General features: G+C 40.9%; 1 long non-coding RNA gene across 1 annotated transcript in view; it reads left to right on the top strand.

Annotated features, from left to right (window-relative positions):
* Nucleotides 1–12,005: 12,005 nt before the first annotated feature.
* Nucleotides 12,006–23,558, top strand: part of LOC135112350 (uncharacterized) — a 53,403-nt gene continuing 41,850 nt past the window's right edge. The window contains exon 1 of the long non-coding RNA XR_010274290.1: nt 12,006–15,141. This is a non-coding gene — a long non-coding RNA (uncharacterized LOC135112350). The remainder of the gene's footprint in view (nt 15,142–23,558) is intronic.

The raw sequence follows: 23,558 nt of genomic DNA on the forward strand, positions 1-23,558 counted from the left end.
TTCGGTGCACTAGAAAATAAAGTTAGACTCCCAAAGAATGATAGAAAAGATGCAATGTGCCTTTGTAAATAAAATATGCATCTAGTAGTAGTAGTAGTAGTAGTAGAAAAAAGCCGAAAAGCTTCATACATAACAACCCTTTCATCACAAAAATTTTCTTTCATTAACGATCAGAGCACTACAAGGATCATTTACACGTACACACAGAAAAAAAAAAAAATAGAGGCTACTTTCGTCTTTTCTTAATCGACAAAACTATTCAAAACACCACAGTACTTGTAGAAACGTGTTAAGATATTGTACATTGTTACGGAAGTGTTAAAAAGTTGTAGATGATTAAGGGAAGAAAAACTGTTGACAAGTGAGAGGGTTAAGATGAATGTACTGGAAGATAAAAGTTTTCATAATCACTACACTTGCAAGATTGATAAAAGTTAGAGGCGAGGGAGTCCAGGTGATGACTTGGACGAGCAGTTTACCGGCGGGGGAGCTGATGAGGAGCTGGTGAAGAGGCTTACCCGCGCGGAAGGAATGCGTCAGGAAAGAAATGTTTAAAAAGGAACTGCAAAAGGAGCGAAAAAGGAAAGAGACGCGGTGTTAAGAAGCAGCAGACTCAAGACCATATTCTGAAACACTTCTGCGCCGCACCTCCACTGCATTCAAAAGCCTCTAGTTGAAGTGACACTGGTTCTTAAGGATGTTTTTACGTTTCTAGTGACAGATTAACAAGTTTTCTGCATTATTAACAAAAGAAATAGTCTTGAGAACCCGGTCAATCGTCCATGTGGCCTTGAAAATTAGTCGTGGTGAGATGTGTGTGTGTGTGTGGGTGGGTGGGTGTGTGGGCGAGGTGGGTGCAGTGATACATCATGCATGTGTTGTAACGTGAAGTGGCTTGGTACAGGTGAGAAATTGGGTGGGGTTGAGTTGTCGGACACGTGTCAACTTAAGAGATAGAGTGTGTGTGTGTGTGTGTGTGTGTGTGTGTGTGTGTGTGTGTGTGTGTTAGGTGGAGGGAGACGTATTTGAGTGTGGCTTTTGGAGGAGTGTGTGTGTGGGGCGGAGGGAATGAGTCGATAATTTGGAGGGAGGCTCAGACGTTAGTTAAAGTAAACAAAACACAAGAAAATACAAGGTAACCAAGCCAGTCGACATACACAAAGCAGATCCGTAGACTAACCCTCAACTTGCATTCAGGTATGTACATAAATATTTTTTCCCAATATCTACCACTTTCCGCTCTTAATGGACACTTGTTTCCCTCCCCAGGTGAGTGTCTGTAGGAGGGTGAGGTGAAGACCTGCACAAGTGAGCAGAATGCGGCCGCTACCCAGGTGAGGCAGGTAAGGTGAAGCAGTCATGGTGGTGGTGGTGGTGATGCAAGAGTCACCTGTATATTACTGAATGGTGATGCACCTTAACCTTTTCACTGTGATATGCAATAATTCTCACCACTGAAAGCACTGTATATAATTTTCCTTTTCTCCTTTGGCTGTTTCCCAGAGTGAGGGGTTGGCGCTGTGAACGAGTTTTCTTCATTTGTTTGTTCCTTGCATCTTCTGTAACTCCCAAGATTTTCAGTTCTTTTTTTTCTTTTTCATTTCTTCTTTTTCTTTTTTTTTCTTTTTCTTCTTTGGTTGTTTCCCTCCTCCTCCAGTTGTTTCCGTCCCTTGCATCTTCCTCTGTGGCTCCCATCCTTTACAGTTCCAGCACAATTCCATCCTTCCATGTCACTCTGTCTTTCTCTCTATCTTCTTCCCTCAACTGGTTTTCTCCAGGCTCTTTTAATGGGTTCCTAGTCTTCTCTTCTTACTACGTGACGAAAAGATTTAATTTAAAAAGCAATGTATAAAATCTTGACAAAAAAATTCACATGAAAGGCAGAGAGGGTTAAAGAATAGATTTTTCAGTATATAGCAAGTAAGATGTTTAGAAGTGGCGGTAGAGCAAAAGGAGTGTCAGGGAATCATGTGTGTAAGAACAGTGAAAGGGTTAAGAAGTGAAGGTAGTGAAGGTCTTGTGAACTGCATCAGTACTCTTCACGGACGTATTAGGACCATATTCTGAAAAAACATCTGCGCTTCATCGCCACTACTTCCACAAGGCTCTAGTTGAAGCTACACGGGTTACGCGTGACTGGGTTAGGTTTGGTTAGGTTAAGTTAGGTTAGGTTAGGTTATCATAGTTTAGGTTACGTTAAGTCACATTAGATTATGTTTGGTTAGGTTAAGGTTAATTAGGTTATCTTAGTTTAGGTTACATGAAGTTATGTCAGACTGAGTTACGAGTATGTATGGTTGGGTTAAGTTAGGTTAGATTAAGTTATTCTAATTTAGGTTACGTTAAGTTAGGTCAGATTAGATTATATTAAGTTAGAATAGGTCAGGTTATCTTAGTTTAAGTTACGTTAAGTTAGGTCAAATTAGGTTATGTTTGGTTAGATTAAGTTAGGTTACATTAGATTACGTTAGGTTAGGTTAGTAGCAGCATATATCCCATGACCACAGGCTGGGTGTCCTGGTGCTCTCTCAGGCAGGGCGTGTCAGGCAGCCAGTGCGGGGCTCGGGCTCCTGCTGTTGTCTGCTAATGCTAAAGGTGAGCCGGGCTGGGGCGCTGCGTTTATACTGCGGGGCTGAGGTGGTGCGGGCCGGTGGGGAGGCAGGAGTTGGTGCAGGGTTAGTATAATGCTGGTTATGGGGAGTTAGGAGCCCTTGATATGGAGTCAGTAGAGGTTGTGGGGGAGTTATGAGTTATTGGGGTGGAGGTAATGATTGGTGGGGAGATAAGAGGATACTGTTAGGAAGTTTGTAGTTGGTGGGGAATTAGCAGTAGTTTTAGAAGAGGGTGCGGGTATGTAGAAATTATAAGTAGTTAGTGGGAGCCAAGAATTACAAGGCAGTTATCAGCTGGTGAGGGATAAGCAGTAGGAAATTAGGATTAAATAATGAGTTAAGAACAGTTAATGTGAAGCTAGCAGAGATTGATAGGGAGTTAACTGGGTCCTTCAGTGGAGAGGGAGTGAAACAGTGGAGTGACTGACGAAGGTTATAGTGATGGAGTGAGTGTGATAGAGTGAGGGAGTGAGGGAGAGGGAGTGATGGAGTGAGGGAGAGAGCCGAAATGTTTGGTGGTTTGGTGGAAATATTGCTCTCTTTGTTAAGTTCTTATTGCTCAGACTTGTGGGGTCTTCCAGGAGTCGCCATGTTGTTGTTGTTGTTGTTGTTGTTGTTGTTGGTGGTGGTGGTGGTGGTGGTGGTAGTAGTAGTCGTTTTGGTGGTTGTGGTGGTCTTGTTTGTGAGTTTGTTTGTTGTTCGTTCTTCTTCTTCTTCTTCTTCTTCTTCTTCTTCTTCTTCTTCTTCTTCTTCTTCTTCTTCTTCTTCTTCTTCTTCTTCTTCTTCTTCTTCTTCTTCTTCTTCTTCTTCTTCTTCTTCTTCTTCTTCTTCTTCTTCTTCTTCTTCTTCTTCTTCTTCTTCTTCTTCTTCTTCTTCTTCTTCTTCTTCTTCTTCTTCTTCTTCTTCTTCTTCTTCTTCTTCTTCTTCTTCTTCTTCTTCTCTTCTTCTTCTTCTTCTTCTTCTTCTTCTTCTTCTTCTTCTTCTTCTTCTTCTTCTTATTATTATTATTATTATTATTATTATTATTCACGACTCATCTATTCATATCTTCACCTGTTTTTGTTTCGTAATATTACTCTCTCTCTCTCTCTCTCTCTCTCTCTCTCTCTCTCTCTCTCTCTCTCTCTCTCTCTCTCTCTCTCTCTCTCTCTCTCTCTCTCTCTCTCTCTCTCTCTCTCTCTCTCCTACCTATCTATCTATCTATCTAAATGCGTATCTTCCTGTTTATCAATCAATCATTCTATCTGTCTATCTACCCATCTATCTATCTATCTATCTATCTATCTATCTATCTATTTATCTATCTGTTTATCTGCCTACCTACCTATCTATTTATCTATCTATATACCTACCTACCTGTTTACCTACATCTCATACGAGCAATCAAACAGGTGGGTGAGTGAGGTGAAAGAGTAGTGTAGAATACCATGCCAACGTCTGTCCTCTCCAGTACCTGCCAGTGTGAGGACTTTTAACACACGATACCTCTCACCCCGTCAGCTTAGCCCAAAGTGACCCTGCAGTTTTAACGCGAACGCCAGTCAGAGAGAGGTAGAGAGAGGGAGAGGGCAGGGATGGGGTTAGAGAATGTATTGTGATGAAGAGAAATATAGCAGAAGGTTATACGAGTTTCCACAGTTTATTTTTATTCATCCTATGGGTAAACTTACATAGATGTCAGTTGGCCATTAAAAGGCTACATTTGTTAATTGATTAGCTGGCTGACTGGCTGATTGACTGATTGACTGAACTAACTACCCAACCAACCAATCAACAATTAAACAAACTACTTACCTACTTAATTAACTCACCATTTCATTAACTGACTGAATGATTGACAGGCTAACTAGCTAACAAGAGTAAGTAAACAAATGCATAGAAGAGAAGAAACATAAAGTAACACAATAAGGAGGCTGCAGAGTGTTCTTTGACTCACATAAGGCAATTGGACTCTTTAAGACTTACCATCTGCCATGCTTGTCTTGATACTGTTCTGTGTCTGTGTGTCTACTGCGTTCTTTGCAAGTTTTTTTTTTTTTTTTTATTGAATTGAAGGGTAAAAAGGAAAGTGGATTTTTTTTTTTCCATCAGTCTGTACAAACTTCTCTTTAATTTTTATGGCTGTGTACTTCTGTTATATGTTCTTACTGGGTTTGTTCCTTGTTTATTTAACTGAAGGAAAATAGAAAGAGGTTTTTATTTGTTTATTTATTTTTTTATTTATTTATTTTTTCATCGACTCCTCAGCGACTTTCTAAATACTTCTCTTGAAAATGTACAATTCTAGTATCTGTGTATCTAGTACGTGTGTTTTCTTTTTTTTTTTTCTTTTTTTTAGTTTGTCTGTTGTTTATTGAGTTGAAGTATAAACAGAAAGAGTATTTTTTCACCAGTTTATATAAAAGGGAATGCTCAAATGCAATATTCCTCTTTTCTTTCTTCCTTTCTTTCATTCTGTTTTTTTTTATTTACTTATTTGCCATGACACAAGAGGAAACACGAAAATAATAACTGTAATATTTTTTTTACTTTTATCTTTATAAATGGTGATGCCTCAATGTTTTAAATTTCCACTACGTATTACATATTGTTTAATCTAACAAATGAATCAGATTGATCAATATGTACTCACCGAGGCTCACTGCAACCAGGAAGAGAGAGAGAGAGAGAGAGAGAGAGAGAGATAAAGAGGATATCATTATGGCCGCGTTGTTGTTATCTTTATCTATTAAAGGGACAGTGCACGGAATCTAGGTTGAGGTTAGCTGTTTATCAGGAAGCGCTTGCTCAAACAATATTTCAGCGCTAATCTTGAATGCGTTTGACAGACTCTAGTGGAGCTTTTTTTTTTTTATTATTATTATTATTTTTTTCGTGATTTTTCAAGTATGTTTTTTTTTTTTTATGATAGATTCAAGAGGCTCTAGTGAAGATGTCACGGTTTTTCAAGGGTGTGTGTGTGTGTGTGTGTGTGTGTGTGTGTGTGTGTGTGTGTGTGTGTGTGTGTGTGTGTGTGTGTCTGGCGGATATTAGTGATAGATTCAAGTGGCTCTAGTGAAAGTCTATACAGTTTTCAAGGTTGTTTTTTTTTTTTTTTCTTTTTTTTTTCTTTTTATGATTCTAGTAATTGTTTAAGAGGCTCTGTATAGTGAAGGTGAGTAAAGTTGTAATGGAGGTTTGTTTGGTTATGAAGGGTTTTTTTTCTGGTTTTAATGATAAACTGAAGAGGTTGGAGTGAATATATTGCTGTTTTCAAGGGTGTTTTTTTTTTATAGTTTTAATGATGGTTTGAGATACTCTAGTAGTGAATGTGATACGGTTTTCAAAGACGTTTTTGTTGTTTTAATGGTCGTTTCAAGAGGATCTGATGAAAGTTGATACGGTTTTTAAGAATGTTTTTTAATGATTGTAGTAAAAGCTTAACATATTCTAGAGAAAGTTTGTAAAGCTTTCAAACATGTTTTCTTTTTGACCCCAGAGATGTTTAGCAAAGAAGTGCTAGTCCCCATTAAGACGTCAGGCGGAAAGCAAGCCCAAATTATATGTAGAATCTTGAAATCTCCCTCTTGAAGCAGTATAAGTCACAAGCCGGAGGAAATACAGAAATGCATGTGGCTTACAAGTCCTGGCGTGTGGTGAGTGATGACGAAATGCGCTGGGAAACAGGTCACTGAGTCGGGCAAAAATATAAAAAAAAAAAAAAGGAAAAATGTATATATATAACATGGTGCATTGTAGTAGTCGTAGTTGATAGGGAAAATAATTAAAAAAAAAGTAAATATCATATGATAGTGAGATATGGTGAATTTTAACGAAAAATGATGATAAGAGTGAAGAATTCTCGACCATATCAGGAGGAGGAGGAGGAACCTTGTGTGAACCAAGCGTGTAACAAGAGATGAATGTGCGTAATATACTGTATGTATTTAAAATTGAATGAATAGATATAAATAAATAAATAATAGATATTCAAATAAAAAAAAAAGATCCAAAATGCAATAAAAACAATAAAATATAATATAATAAAAGCGATTGCAAAAAAGTTCATATCATGAGTCGATAATGATAACACGGTACAGAGAAGCGTAAACAAGGCTAGACGAGGCACTACGAGAGGTGTTAGTGTACTGGTGTGCTTGTGTGGGGCGAGTGTTCCGTGCAGTGTCGAGAAGAAGGAGGCACCGAGGCGCTCTTGGTATCATGGAATTGTCCTTCTCGTCCAGGGAATGTCCAGGATGCATTCCTAAGTTTGTGAAGAAGGGAACCCGTCTTCTACATGTTTGTTTTAAAGGTATATGGGTATTTTATTTAGTTTTATTTATTTATTTGTTTATTTGTATGTTTATCGTTATTTTAAGTTGTGTGAGTATTTTTTATTGGTTTTATTCATTTGTTTTTATGTTTATCGTTATTGTATTGTATTGTGGTGTCATATTTTTGCTTTTTTTTTTTTTTTACTATTTATGAAGTTTTTGATTATGATTACTGATTTTATTATTTTTAACCATTTGTACGACTATTTTTCACTTTTGTATATAATTTCTTTTTTTTTCTTCGAATTGTACCATTTTTCATAGTTTTTAGTGTTTTATTTTCCCTTCTTACCATTTCTAGTCTTTTTTATATTCGTTTCTATGTTTATCGTTATTATTATTATTTTTTTTTCATTATCCCTGTCAGTCTACCTATCTATCTATCTATCCATCCATTCATCTACACATCCATCTAATCGAACTTCTCTGTCTAACTTTTTGAAATCCCAGAATAATATGATATACTCTCCCCTGACACTCTTAGCGAGGCTTTATGGTGTGTTAGGGTGAGTACAAGCGGCAGGGTGATGGGAGTGGGGTGTCACCTAAACTTTATGGGGCTCTGTGTCCTCTCTCTCTCTCTCTCTCTCTCTCTCTCTCTCTCTCTCTCTCTCTCTCTCTCTCTCTCTCTCTCTCTCTCTCTCTCTCTCTCTCTCTCTCTCCCTTCATTGCTTGATGTCTTGATGGCTTCTTAGTCAGGCCTTAAGAGAGAGAGAGAGAGAGAGAGAGAATTGGAAAGAGAGTGGTTTGTGTTTGTTTATTGTTTTGGGTTTTCTTTTTTTTTTCTCTCTCTCTCTTGGATCGTTGTACATAAATGGGATGCTTTTGTTTTTTTTATTTTGTTTTTGTTTAGCATCGAATTTGAAAGCTTTTTTTTTTTTGTCTTATGAAAGGATTGGAATTTTCCTTTTTAATACTGATAAGTTACAACAACAACAATAACAACAACAACAACAACAATACTAATGCTACAGTTACAACTGATCATGATGTTGCAAAACTACTACTACTACTACTACTACTACTACTGACGTTGAAAAGATACAACAACAACAACTACTACTACTACTACGACTACTACTACTACTACTACTACTACTACTACTACTAATAATAATAATAATAATAATAATAATAATAATAAAAATACGACCACCACCACCACCACTATCACTACCACCACCACCACCACCACCACCACTACTACTACTACCACTATTGATAATACAAACAACGCTCCACTCAGCATGAAGGCAAGGCGTGTGGGCATTAGCACCAGGAGAGGAGGGACTAATGAAAACAGCCTCGCGGAGCATAAAGGTTATTTCCCAAGCAATCACGGTGGAAATTGACCCATAAAATTAAGTGGTATCCTTTAGCACACACACACACACACACACACACACACACACACACACACACACACACACACGATTTTAGGAAGGAAAGAGTTGATTTTTGGTCTCGAATGAAAAATGTGTAATAGTAATAATGATAAAATAAATAATGAATATACATTAAATTTATTCAACTTGTTGTTCAAAGAAGTGATGATTAGAGATATTTGATTTTTTTTTTCTATTTATTCATTTGTTTATTTATTCGTTTATGTGTTCATGTTGAGTTGCTTATCTATCTTGGTCGTCCTCTTATTCTCTCGCTTTCTTTCTTTCTTATTACAATTTCTTCTTCGTCTTTCCTTTCTTCTTCTTCTTCTTCTTTCCCTTATTTCATTACTATTTATTTAAACTCGAAATAAAAAGTCACAGATAAAAAAATAAACAAGTGTACCACAAATGTCTTTGAATCTCTCATCTTAGAAAATGAGAGTATAGGGTAGACTCTTATATTTACACCGCCCAGAGAGGCGCACAAGACCTCCACCGCTCTTTCTGGCACTGGACGTCCTCACAGCTTTCGCTTTGTTAATGAAATCTTTCTCGCGTGCCTTCCAACAGGTTATCGATGAATTTAATCCTTTGTTGTCCTCTCGCTCTTCTTCCTGCTATTCTTGAATGCTAGGAATCGCCAGGAGAGTTTTACGTAATAGTTAACAGGCTGCTTTTTACTGCGTGACATAAAAGAGGAGGGAAAATAGGATTAAAGTGTTAGGTGTTAAGATTTGAAAATTGAGATAACATGAAAAATGAGAAGAGTGTTATGTGTTATAGTTTTTATTTTATTTATTTATTTATTTGTTTATTTATTTATTTATTCATCTTTTTTTTTTTTTTTTTTTTTGCCGGGGGGATGTTTTGGTTCAGTAGATTTATTGATATTTTACGTTGTTTTGTGAAATTATTTTTCTTTTCGTTGTCATCGTTGTTGTTCTTGTTGTAATTGGGAAGATTTTAAGGGAGTCTTTATTTTCTCCTTTGTTTTCTTTATTATTTTGCGTCACTTTATTTATTTATTGACCTATTCTATTGTTGTATTTCTTTATATTTTTTTTCTATTTACTTATTTTTTATTTGTTCATTTTTTTTGTATGTATATTTCTTTTCCTCGCTATGTGTCTCCTTTTCCTCATTTCTCGTTTCCTTCTATCTTTTCTATTCTTTTTTTTTTATCATTATCATGGTTATTAGCACTATCATTACTACTGTTTATCATCCTGTTCTCATCCTCCTCATCTCATTCTTTTCTCATCCTTGTCATCTTATCCACTCCTCGTCATTTCACCATGTTCTCTTTACCCTTATCATTTCATTCTACCCTCATCTTCATCTCAACCTGTTCCCTTCACCCTCACCACCTCACCCTCTTCTCTTCCTCATCACGCCCTTCCCACACTCTCTTCCCTCACACTCACACACGTCATCTCCACATGGCGGGCTTCGTGGCTTCCCAGAACTCGCTGCCATATTCCAGTGCAGGGTAGGTATGCATTACAAGAGCAAACACCTGTACCAACATCTGCTTAAAGAGGAGATGCTGCGTCAACGAGCCCAAAAAATAAGGAAGCCATAGTCCCTGTACCTTTACTCTGGTTTTCTGTGACGACGGCTTATTTTCGTTTCTTTCTGGGGGGACTGAGTTAATTTGGTTTTCTGTGAGTACTGCTGCAGAGAGAGGGGTGACCGTGTTGAACCATGTTGTGTTACCGGTGTGTTTTGTGTTTTATTGGGGTGTGTGGCGTTTGTTCTTCTCTTTCCGTCTCATTATTTTTTTTTTCTCTGGTTAGAACAGTGATTCTTAATATAGTGTGCTAGTTCCCCCTTAGGTACTTAAATCAACTTGAAGGGGAGCTGGGAAATACTCCGTGCATGGCGGTACAGTGGCAGTGTTTCTTGCAAGGGATAGAAGAGCATCAAAAGGGTCCAGTCGGTCCACCAACTTTTGTCTCCTACTGTACTTCACTTTTCTCAGCTTTTTCTTCCATTGTCTTGCTGTCCTTCACTTTTCTCAGCTTTTTCTTTCATTGTCCTACTGTACTGTTGTCCTACTTTCTACCAACTTTCGCCTCCTACTGTCCTTCACTTTTCTCAGCTTCATCTTCCATTGTCTTCCTGTCCTTCACTTTTCTCAGCTTTATTTTTCATTGTCCTTCTGTCCTTAATTTATCTCAGCTTTATCTTTCATTGTCAAACCAACGTCTTCACCTCCAACACAAACGAGACGAAAGGAATTTTATGAAAGTGTATGTTTTTATCTAATACACTTCGACCTTACTTTCAAATGGTCATGAATTGTTGCACTGTGATGGAAAACACTAAATTTGTACGAACATTCCATTCTTTGGCGGGAAGTTTGCCTCCCCAAGCTGTGTGGTGCGTGTCAGGGTGCTGGGCTGCCTGGACCTGACTACAAGGGGGTGCTGAGGGCGGGAAAGAGTTAAGAAATGCTGCTCTTCAAGGTGTTCATACCGGGTCAATACGGAGCTTTAAAGGATTAGATATATTTGTGGATAGGGATTGGTAGTGGATATAGGTAGGTATGTTTTATACAGGGACTGCAACATGTAGTCCTGATGGCTTCTTGCAGCTTCCCTTATTTTCTTTTTCGATAACATAATTCTAAGTGACAGCATTTTATTTACATTTTTTTATTATTTCTTACTATTTCATGTTAAGTATCTGTTTTTATAAGTCTCGTTTAAGACACTACTGCGCTTTTTGTATCATTAAAACACCTGAATTTAAATTAAGTAACAGAATGGTGTTTATATCTGAAAACGTTGCTAGGACTTTTCTCGTGGTCAGTCCTCAAGATTACACATTTTCTTGGTATTTTCATTTGCGTTTATATTTTTATTGACTAATCGAGTAGTGCTTATGTTCAAATCCTTCTGATGCTTACATTTTACAATTCAGTTGACATTATACACCAATGAAAAACACCAAGTACCCCATTTAATCCCTAAAATTCACAGCCCTTTTTCCTTTTTTTCTCACGTGTTTTCTGGTTCGAGTGAAACCTTAAACTGACACCCGCAAATATTCTTGGTTCGTTCAACTCTCAATGGTGACCGATACCAGATGTGCCTTCCCCATCTCGCCAGTAAAGCTCTGCACCGGGGCACGCCACTCCACCCCCTCACTACCCTCATCTTCAGATACAGAGATCCAGAGAAGGTGCAGGAGTGGCCGTGCGAGGAAATTCAGGGCCTTATATGATGAAACGCTCTCCTCTTTCACTATGGCTATTTTCAAAGGCTACACATAATTAGCCGTGTTCTGACTCGTGTTTTCGTTCATAATGTAGAAATATTGTTTATCTGTCACTAGAACCATAAAAACACCCTTAAAACCAATGTAATTTATTATAAACATATTTTGAAACGTTTCGCTTTCTCATTTTCAAAGGCAACAAATATGATTAGCCGGGTTTTCACTAGTGTATCTGCTGCTGATAATGCAAAAATATTGTTAATCTGTCACTAGAACCATAAAAACACCTTTAAAAGCCAGTGTAATTTATTATAAACCCGTTTTCTGAAACGCTTCGTCCTCTCACCACCACTATTTTCAAAGGTCACAAATATGATTATCCAGGTTCTTACTAGTGTTTCTCCTGTTAATAATGTAGAAATAGTTAATCATTCACTAGAACCGAAAAAACACTCTTGAAAGCGTGTCGAACTTCAGGTAGAGCCTCTTGAAAACAGTGGAGGTGTGGTGCAGGTGTTTCAGAATACTGTCCTTAGTCAGAGGAATATTGTGATGTGGGGCAAATGTTCCGTCGTCCGGTGGTTCTTGAGTATAGTGCTTACCTTCATGCCTCGTATCTTGGAACACTTTGGTCGCTCGGGCGGTAAGAAGAGTTTTCAAAGGTCACAGGGATGGTTAGTCGAGTGTGGTTTTCCTATCAGTGATGCGAGGGTCGTGTTAACTTATCACCAGGATCATGAAAACTTCCTTGAAATCCCGTGTAACTTGCCCCACAGCTTGTTGCAAGTGGTCGAGGTAGGAGAAGAGTACTTTATTTTATTTGTTTACAGATTTTTCTTGTATTCATGAAAACCACCTTTGAGAACCAACGTAACTAGCACCGGAGTCTGCTGTCAGTAGTCCAGTTAAGAGAATGGTGTTCTGAAGTAAATAAGTAAATAGCAAACGAGTAATTTCCTCATTTATTGATAGATTTTCTTCTATTTCATGAAAACCATCGTAAAAACCCAAGTAACTTGCACGTAGAGCTATAAGTAGTCGAGGTAGGACAATAGCGTCCCTGAGTAAATAGCAGGTTGAGTCATTCTTTGATTTACTGGTAGATATTCCTGCATTTCTCTTAAGATCATAATCAGAAGTAACAGAGAATCACTGCTCTTACCCGCACTAGCATCAGACACCAATATTCTTCGCTAAAACCACACAATCGTTCATACAGATCATATTTCCTCCATGTGCACGATGCAAAAGAGCCTCATTTCCATTCAAGTATCGCCAGAAACACTCCAGGGCGCGAGGGCGGCCGCCTGGGACACCGGTAAAGCAAATAACGTTGACTTTATCAGCGGCGGGAGCAGCCTTTGCACGCGGGACTGGTTTGCCGAAAGTGTTGCGCTTCCTTATTTGTGCTTAAAGAGACGAAGGCTAAAAGACCCATCTGGAGATTTATGTGACCCTTGATTAGTCCTTACAGGGTGCGAGGGAGTACCCTGCCTCACCCATGCACCCAGCACACCCTCACACTGATCTGGTGGTACTGCTCCTCGTGTGTGTGTGTGTGTGTATGTGTGCAGGCTGCGGGCGGGTGTCGTTAACCCTGGCGCTCCCACAGAAAGTATAGGCAAGTTTGATCGTAAGTTGTAATCTGCACATCTTTAAGAGAGGCACTAATTCTGTGTGCTCACTTTATTAACTGCATCCCCCAATACAAGGCTGCGGATTATACAGCAGACGTGTAGCCGCTTATTCTCCAGTTCCTGTAAAGACCGGGTAGACTCTTCATTACATTAGGGGGTAAGAAAGTGCTCAGTTTTCTTACATGCTTAGGGTGGCGGTGGTCGCGCGTGTAGTAGTCAGTGCAAAGTTGTTTATTCTTGGAGTGTGGCGGGTAAACAAGCTTCTGTCTCGCTGCGGATCTGTTTGTGTGACAGATGGCTGGGTTGTTTATATTGGCCGCAAATTGTTCTCGGCTCTCAGTCCTCGCCGCCTCGTTTGTTTCCGTCATGCCACGAGGCCTTGGGAGGAGGCAGCAGCGGAGTGTTTAGGGAAGAGGAACTGAAGGAGGAGGCTCATCATTTGCGGCGCGGGGTAAAGGGAAGGAAGATGATTGTCAGGCCTTAGTGGGAGAAACAATCACATGCAGCGTCTTCACTAATTGTGCTCCTTGGCTCTGTTGTTCGCTTGAAAGGAAAACGGTCATTAGTTATTCAAAATCGCTTTACTTCTCTTCATTTTCTCCTTTCGTCTGTACCTCCACTTCTTCCCGCCTTCTCTCGAGCCTCAGCGTGTTGGCGGGAGGGTGGAAATCCTTGTCACCCGTTCCTTCTCCTCCTCCTCCTTCTCCTCCTCTTCTTCCTCCTGGTTGTGTCCTCGCCTTAGTGTCAGGAGGGTAAATAGAACCTGCGTCTCTCTTTCTATATATTTTATCCAGCGGGGACCTACATCTGGCAGCAACGTTTTACAACAGGAATCGATTTTTAAGCAACCTTTTCAAAGTGTTGCTGACTGGGCGATCATCGAGATTTAGCACAGCTCTCTTATTTTGGCGGGTTTTATAACGTTCCCGAAAGCCAGGGTACGGTTTTTTAAAGTATTTATTGCATTATTTCAGGACATATCGAATGGTCTGACTTTCCTCCGTGTGTATCATTGATTTTACGCGCTCGGGGAAGCTGAGGAAGCTGTGGTTAACTGGGGAGTAATGACAGGCCACAGGAGTCTTTGAGCCTGCTTGAATTGCCGTGGCGTGGGGAAATAGCAGGAATTGCACTCCCCGCAGGTCACAATGAGGTCTTTGGATATACTGATGGGGCAGCAGCGGCGGACGGCATCACTTGCGTACACTCCCGGACCCCCGTCAGTGAGCGCGCACCTCGCCTCGCCCTGCCAGCAATAGATGGCACTGGCTGCCGCTCCTCCCGCACCTCGCATCCTGGCCGGGTACGATGCTTCCAAATGAATCCTTAATTATTACTGTCCTTTCCATCTTATCGTAACTTATTATAGCATCAGGTTATGGAGGAGTAAAAGACGGAGGTGATGCGAGGTGTGTGGGTTGAGTAGAGTGAGGTGGGAGCGCGTGAGAAGTGCGAGATAAGTGGTAATCGTGCGGGGTGGCGGGGCGCGAGCGGGAGGCGGCGGTGAACTGGTCTGCTAGTAAACAGTCTACTGCTAGCCAGGTGACTTGTGTGCACGGAACACGCCTCCCACAGGGTAACTCGGCCACAGATCATTGAAATACCGCTTTGCCTTCATTGCTTTGCGTTACTACCCTGGGAATCGTGATCGGGGGATACGTGCTTGTTTACTCACGCCGGGAATATTGAAAAGTCGTGGGGATTTACAACGAGACGAATACTACTTCGAGAAAGCCACAAGTGGTTGGGCAATTGATTGACGGCTGTGGCCAGATCGAGGAGATCAGACGAGCATTATTGCAAAGCCCAGGGCGGAGCTGTGGAACCAGTGTGGCGGCGGGAAGTGAGTGCTTGAAGCGAGTCGCCTCCCGGAGTGAAGGAGAGCCCGAAGTGTGCGTGTGAAGTGAGGCATCCTGACGGCGAGATAAGTGAGTGCCAGGCGCGCCTCGCACCGCCCGCAACACACCAGGTAAGGGTGTCGCCTCGCCCCGGCACTCTGCCCCTGCCCGCCCACCACAGATAGGAGGCACTGGTGCATTAGGGTGTCAGTGGTGTGTGTGTGTGTGTGTGTGTGTGTGTGTGTGTGTTTGATTTAAGGGTATTTATTAAGATTGTAGGCATTATTACATTAGGGTTTTTAGTAGTTGTTAGTAGTCGTGTGTGTGTGTGTGTGTGTGTGTGTGTGATTAAAGGGTTACACTGAGAGAGGATCCATTTCTGCAACATCCACTTAATACTTCAGTAATCTCCGGTATATATAAAACATCCCCACTCTTTTCTTACTCGTATCTTTCATTAACATCACTATTTTCACATTTCACGGTATCTAAATCAAGCTAACCACCATTTTCCTTAATATACCGAATAATTCCATAACCTCAGTGCATAACGCAGTGGTGAGGCTGTGATGGTGAACGTGTAGAGTGGTGGTGACTTCATGGTGCTGCGCTCACCTCGCCGAGAGAGGTGTGGGGAGGTGCAGACAGGTGTAGACAGGGCGTTCCTTGTACCACGATAAGGAGTCAATACCGTTCACTCAAGTTATCACGAGTATCTCTTTTTGTCGTTTGGTTCTCACTCCTTCCTTTTTCCCTTTCCTCTTCTTCCTTCTCAGTTGATGCTTTCATTTCTATTACCATTATTATCACTCAATTTTTTCATCCTGTCCTTCACTTTTCCATCATTTCTTCACCCTCTTCATTATATTCGCCTGTATTGTTTTCCTCCCTTTTCATTGTGGACTAAGCGCACTTAATGAAAAAAGGAAGATTGAACAGTGTCGAGTTTGTCAAAGAAATATTGATTTTTATATGAATGAGGGAGGAGAGAGACGAGGAGGAGGTGGTGGTGGAAGAGGCACTGGTGGTGGTGGTGGAAGGCGATGGAATGAAAAAGAAGAGAGAGGAAGAATAGCTAAAGAACGAAAAAAACGAGGAGGAAGAAGAGAACGTGAGGAAATAGGGATGAGGGGAAGATAATGATGATATGTAGCTGTGAAGAGGAGGAGAAGAGGGGAAAGTGAAGGAAAACGAAATTGGGGAAAAAGGAATACTAGGAAAAGGATAAGGGTGAAAGTAAAGAGGGAAGAGGAGGAGGAGGAGGATGAAGAGGATGAGGACAACAACAACAACAGCAACAACAAGAAAGTATGAAGGAAATGAAGGAAAAGAAAGTATGAAGGAAATGAAATGAAGTGAAGGTAATGAAGAAAACGAGGACGAAGAAGAGGAACAGGTGAAGGAGGAGGAGGAGGAGGAGGAGGAGGAGGAGGAGGAGGAGAACCACAACCTCAGAAATAAAGAAAACAAAAAAAAAGAATATAGAACAAAACAAAATTAAGTGAAATTAAGTAATAATGAGAGAGAAAAAAAAACCCAAGCAAGAGAATGAAAAGGAAGAAGAAAAGTGAAAAAAACAATGAGAATAAGACATAAAAGTGGATCTTTTGCTAACCACCTCGACCGTAGCTTTCAAAAGAGGAGTATTGTTTTGCTTTTCTGCTGTAATGTAGCGTCCCGGGGTCTAGGGCATTGCAAAGTGTGTTTTCATCAACCTTGACAGTTTACGAGGATAATTAAACTGCTTTTACAATTACCGGAAACCTAATTGTACAACGAGGGAGGAACGTGGAAGATAGAAGGGAAGGGAGGGGAAGGGACAAGTATGTGGGCGTCAGGAATTGTTTTGGGAAGAATGAGAAAGACTGATGTTTTTAGTGGGGAGGGATGAGAATGAGAGGCATAGGTAAGGAATGAATAATGGTGTAGGGTAATGGGAGGAAGTTGAGGAAGGGAATGTGATGTGAGGATGCATGAGTGAGCGAGGAATAGATGGAGGTGGGAGGATGAAGGACTGGATACCAACGTAATGTGAGGGTGAATGAAGGTGATTAAAGGAAGGGAAGAAGATAATGGAGGATAAGAGAGGAACATGATATGGATAAAGATGAAGGAAGATGCAAGGTTGAAGGATGAGAGGCAAGGTGAAGATGAGTGACGGATATAAGTTATGAGAAAATATGAGGGAGCCATGATTGAGTAAGGGAGAAGCAAGGTAAGGAGGATGAGAGATGAAGAACAAGATGAAGATGACAAAGTATAAGGTGTGAGAGAGAATGAGGGAGAGCCATAAGGATAAGAGTGAAGGTTAGAAAAATGAGGAATGAGGGAGACGAGGAGGAGTAAAGGGGAGAGTAAGGGTGAAAGAAAATAAGGAAAGAGGGAAATAAATGATAGTAAGAGAGAGAGTGAGCCAGTAAAGATGAAAATGAGAAAAGGAAGGGAAGAATGAGGAAGTGAAGAAAAAAAATGTGGAATGAGAGGAAAGGAAAGAATGAAGTGAAAAAAAAACGATGAGGAATGAAAGAAATGAGAGAAAGTGAGAAGCTGAGGGCGTAAGAAATGAAGAAAAGAGTAAGTACAGGAATGAATATGAAAAAAAATAAGGAATGAAAGTAAGAAAAAGAGAAGAGAAAAGGAAGTAAGCTTAGGAGGACCTATATATAACCATCCATCAAACCTTCCTTCCCTCACGCCCATCACACGCTCATCACTATCAGCCACCCATCACCACCACCACCACCACTCGCATCACCAGCCAAGTGAAGCGTGAAGCCTAACTTGACTCTGCTTCTTTCTCTGCTTCGTTCTCTGCTTCATGAACGCGACTCGGAGCACGGAAGGTCAACTCACTACCCAGAATGTCTTAATGGGACACTTTAACGAGTTGCATTATAATGGCGGCGCCGAGTCTTGCTGAATGCACGCACGGTAAATATTCTATAACTGTTCCGATGCCATTTCGTGACCCACTGAACTTTTTGAACGCTTGATTCGAGTTGTAAAAGTAATTATTGTGGTGGTTGCGCTCATTTCGTGTTCGTATCGTGATTGTAATTGTGTGTGTGTGCGTGTGTGTGTGTTTTCTTTTTGTTTACTTGCGTATTTTGTTTGTCTGTTTGTTTATTTGGTTTTGTTTTATGGTGCTTTGACATTTTTTAGTACTATTTCAATATTGTACCGTTTTGATAATGTGCGTCTCTCTCTCTCTCTCTCTCTCTCTCTCTCTCTCTCTCTCTCTCTCTCTCTCTCTCTCTCTCTCTCTCTCTTACTGTATCATTTCAATATTGTACCGTTTTGACATTGTGCTCTTTTTTTTTTATTTATTTAGTTTACTTTTGTATCATTGTTTATTATGATTATTTATATTTAATAGTTTGAACTCTTTCGTTACCATCTCAGTATTGTACCATTTTAATTAAATGTATGTATGTCTTTTATTTCTTCTTTCTTTTTTTTTCTTTTTTTTTTTCGCCGAGTTTTAAGCCTTCCAGTAACATGACATTATTTATTTATTTGCTCTGTATGTCGTTGTAGGATTATTACAAGTTTACGATGGTACTTTTTCATAATCAAAAGTGAAAAGAAGAAAAATCTTGCCACTTTTATCACTATGAATAATGATTTGTTTTCTTTTTTATCCTTCCTTCCTTCCTTTTTTCTTTTTCTTTTTTCTTTCGTTGTTTCTTTTTTTCTTTTCTTTCTTCCTTTCATCCTTTCCACCCATTCATCCATCCACCCATTCATCCATGCATCTACCCATTCATCCATCCTTCCTTCTTTCCTTCCTTCCTTCCTTCCTTCCTTCCTTCCTTCCTTCCTTCCTTCCTTCCTTTCTTCCATCCATCCATCCATCCATCCATCCATCCATCCATCAATCCATCCTATTATCCATTCACCCATGCATCCCTCCCTCCCTCCCTACCTCCTTTCAATTACCAAACACAATAACACATACCTATCCTTCATCCACCCATCCATCTACTCACAATCCTTTCAATCACCAAGCACAATAACGCATCCACCCATCTACCCATTCACTATTCTTTTAATCACCAAGCACTAATGACGAGATCTGGTTTCGCTCACGTTCCTCTTGGTGTGTCACGTTTCCCAGATGAATAGAGATGCGGTCACGGTCACCAGGGAAATGAAGTAATGAGTCTTGTATTGAACGCGAGCCTTTCTGCGTCTGATTACCGATATCCACTGCTGGGGATGAAGGATGGAGGAGGACTGGAGGTAGCTGGATCAGGGAGGGAGGGAAGTGGTTGGAGGTAAGGAGACTTAGTAGAGGGGAAGACTGAGAGAAGGACGTGGAGGAAAGAATGAAGGGTACAGGAATAGAGGAGGGAAGTAGAAGAGAAAATGAAGAAGATATGGGAGGAAGGAGGTAAAGAAAGGGTTGAGATGAATGGAGGGAAGAGTGAAGATGAGAGATGGAGGGAAATAAAGGAAGGTGAAAGAAAGAATGAATGATGGATAGAGGGAGGTAAATGGAGGAGAGGGAAATGAAGGAGAGAAGTAGAAGGGAGGGAGAGAAATGCTAAAGACGGAGGAAATTTGTGAGAAGAATGAGGATATAAGATGGAGGAATAAAATCACAGATAGAACCTAAATATGATGATAAATTCAACTGAGAATAAAGAAAAGGAAAGACCAGGAAAGCTAAGAAGACAAAGGAGTGAAATAATGATGCTGAGAGAAAGGTTATGAAAAAAAATAGAGAAAAAAGTAAACAGGAAGAAAAAGGAAATGAAGAAGAAGAGGGAGAGAGGAAAAAGTAAAGGACATTTAAGTAACGAAGAAATGGAGAGGAATAAGGGAAGGAAACAGAAAAGATAGGAAGGAAATTATAAAGATGAGAGAAAGCGAGTTTATTTTAAAAGGGAAAAAAAAGTTAGAGAAGAAGGGAATGAAAGGAAATAAGAAAAAAAGTTGGTGAAAGGAAAATAAAAAAAGGAATGAATGAATGAAGGAAGGAAGGAGGAAGAAAAATGACAGTGATAGAAATTAGTTTAAGTTGGAAGAATGAAGTGTGACAAGGGAAGGAAAAAGAACCAGAGAGGAAAGATGAAGAGGAGAAAGGGAAGAAGGAAACTGACAAGAAAGAAAGGAAACACTTAAGAAAATAAGAAATGGACAGAAAGAGAATAAAAAGAGGAAGAGAGATAAAGGATAAAGATGATAGGAAAAGAATAAGAGGAGAGGAAATGATATAAAAGTAAAAAAGACTAGAAAATAAGTGAAGGAGGAAGGAGGAGGAAGAGAAATAGAAAGAGAGAGGAAAGATAGGAATCGGGTGGCACTGATAAAGATGGAGGAAGAGGAGGAAGAGAAGAAGAAAGGAGAAGGGAGAGGAGAGTCAATCTTCTCTTGGGTCGTGTTTATGTTACAGAAGGAAGAGACGGAGAGGAGTGGAGAGAAAAGAAGAAGAGAAGAGAAGAGGAGTGGAGAGAAGAGAGGAGTGGAGGGGAGAAAGAAAAGAGGAAAGAAGATAAGAGGAGAAGAGAGAAGAGGAAAAGGGGAGAGGAGTGGAGGAAAGAGGAGAAAAGAAAAAAGAGAGGAGGAGAGGAGAGGAGAGAAGGGAAGGGTGGAGAACAGAGGAGAGGAGAGAAGAGAAGAGAAGAGAAGAGTGACGGAAATTAGTGGGGAAGTTTGGTATTTTTTCTTTCTATAAATTGAGGCGTAAGTGTCACCTCCACTTACACACACACACACACACACACACACACACACACACACACACACACACACACACACACACACACACACACACACACACACACACGAACCCCCCCCTCCTCCTGTCTCCCTTACCATCCTCACCCTGCTCATTTTCACCTCGTCATTTCACTCCCAACATGTACTCAACGTGACTCAACCCACCAATTTTACCTTTACTCATCCTACTCTCACCGCAACACATCGCTCCCTCTCACCCAGGCACTCCCAGACTCTCCCTCTCCTCACACCACCGCCAACGAGCCTCTTACACTCCACATTGAGCTTCTCACTCGAGCTGGCGAGGACACAAGGCAATCATCATGCAGAGAGGCCTTGATCGACCAGCCTGAGTGAAATAATCATTGGCGCAGAACCGGAGACTTGAGGGAGTAGGAAGGATAGTGGAGGATCGGGGAGTGGGTAGGAGGACAAGGAGTGAAGGAGGAGGACGATGAGTGAGTAGGAGGGATAGAGAGGACGAGGAATGGGTAGGAGCGATAGAGGATGATGAGGAGTGGGTAGGAGTGAGTAAGAAGACGAGGATTGAGTAGGAGGGGGGAGAGAGGAGGACGAGGAGTGGATAGGAGTGACTGAAGGAGGACGAGGCGTGAGTGGGAGGACGAGTGGAGGTGGCAAGAGAACACACACTATAAAGAACACTATTACTCAAGGTGCGTGAGGGAGACGAGGCTGGAAGTGGCTCTGGGTTCAGCCCCAACGACCTGGCGACGGGTTTAAGAGGCACTTCTTCCTGGCGGGCCGAGGCAAGACCAGTAACCGCCCGGGAATGACGCGCCGCCGGGAAACAGGGAGGCGAATGGTGTTTTGGGCGTTCCTGCACGACTCTTGGTGGACGGGAGGGAGAGAACGAAGGGAGGGATCGCTTGGTGGGTGTAGGAGGAAGAGGAAGAGGAGGAGGAGGAGGAGGAGGAGGTGCAGAGTTCTGTTCCCCAGCCGCTATCACTCCTTGGCCCGTATTCAGAAACGCTTTGCTCTCCCACCAAGACTATTTTCTAATGCCACAGCGATGATTAGCCGGGTTCTCAAGAGTGTTTCTCCCGTTAATAATGCAGAAATCCTGTTAATTTGTCACTAGAACTATAAAAACACCCTTATAAACCTGGGTAACTTCCACTACTAGAGCCTTTTGAATGTAGTGGAGGTGTGACGCGGAAGTGTTTCAGAATATGGTCAGCCTGCCTGGGTGAAGATAAGTTGTCTGTGCCGCGAATTGCTGTGAGGGTTGAGGGAATGTTGGAAAGAGGGAGCCGCAGCCCGCATCATGCCCTCAAGTGGCTTACTCTGTATTACTCAGTGCATGACAATGTAACACACACACACACACACACACACACACACACACACACACACACACACACACCACGCATGAAAGAGTGAATAAGTCAACAGGGTGCTCTACACTCCTACACTCTCTCTTACGTTCTTATCAAGGGAGTGATACACAAGAACATAAGGACATAAAATAAGGGAAGCTGCAGGAAGCCATCAAGCCTACACGTGACTGCCCCTGCATGAAACACACCTACCCTACGTATTTCCTCTTTATAAGTGAAGAGTGAAGAGTTCTTGTGGTGGTGGTGGTGGTGGTGGTGATGGTGTGGTGGTGACTTCCCATGTACACAGTAGGGCGGGGAGGTATTGAGAGGGGGAAGACACACCTTGCATTCCAGCCAGGTGTGTCTAGCAAGGGTAAGAGGTTCATTGATTCTTTGCCCTAGAAAATTAAATTACTTATTATTGATTTTAACAGCGGTGAGGTAAAGGTTTAATCTCAGGCTGAATGCTAGTCTTCTCTCTCTTGTTGTTGTTGTTGTTGTTGTTGTTGTTGTTGTTCATCATCATCATCTTCATCATCATCTTCTTATTCTTCTTCTTCTTTTTCTTCTTTTTCTTCTTCTTCTTCTTCTTCTTCTTCTTCTTCTTCTTCTTCTTCTTCTTCTTCTTCTTCTTCTTCTTCTCCTTCTTCTTCTTCTTAGCCTTATTAATCCCTAGTGGGTCGTATATAACTTCCCCAGTAACTTACGACTAGTGCATCCATCTCACTTGACCAGGGGACTCTAAATGCGTGTAGTGTTGGTCACCAGTCATTATGATGTGTTACACTTACTTTGAATTCCGTTGTAATTTCCGAGACCATCCAGCGACTCTCGGAAGCACACTCGCAACTCTTAATTTGGGTCGCGTTCGTGAATTTGGGAGCCATTGGTCATGAATCTTAGTCATCTCTGCACTCACTTTCTCTTCGTTTTGAGTCTGCTTTCAGTCTCAGTTCCTCTGATGTGTTGACAATCTCCTTAGTAAAACTTGAGTTGTATATTCTTAGCAGATTAGAGGAGTTAAGATTGAGGAAAACTTTTGATATACCTGACAGATAGGCTCTTAGCAGATCAGAGGAGTCAAGATTAATGGAAACTATTATTAATACACCTAACTGATAGATTCTTAAAAGACCAGAGGGGATGAGAGTGAGGAAAACTCTTAAATTAGCGAAAGTAAACGTGATGTGTTAACTTTATTGCTGAGTGTTTACCGTTGTGCCAAGAAGTGATGGAGGAAAACTTTTAACTTGGTAGAAGGAAGCTTGGTGTGTTACTAACTTTACCATTGAATGTACAGTCACTCTGAGTGGTGATGTCAGAAAGTTCAGTGAATCTCGCGCCTGTAAGTCAAATGTGAAGTACAAATGAATTGCTTTACATATATTAGTGGTGTAATAAATGGAGGTAGCCATGTGTGTTATATAATTATTCCTATTTATTTATTTATATATTCACTTACTTTATTTGATTTTTTTCACTTT

This window comes from Scylla paramamosain, chromosome 23 (assembly GCF_035594125.1).
Source record: "Scylla paramamosain isolate STU-SP2022 chromosome 23, ASM3559412v1, whole genome shotgun sequence".
NCBI classification, from domain to species: Eukaryota; Metazoa; Arthropoda; class Malacostraca; order Decapoda; family Portunidae; genus Scylla; species Scylla paramamosain.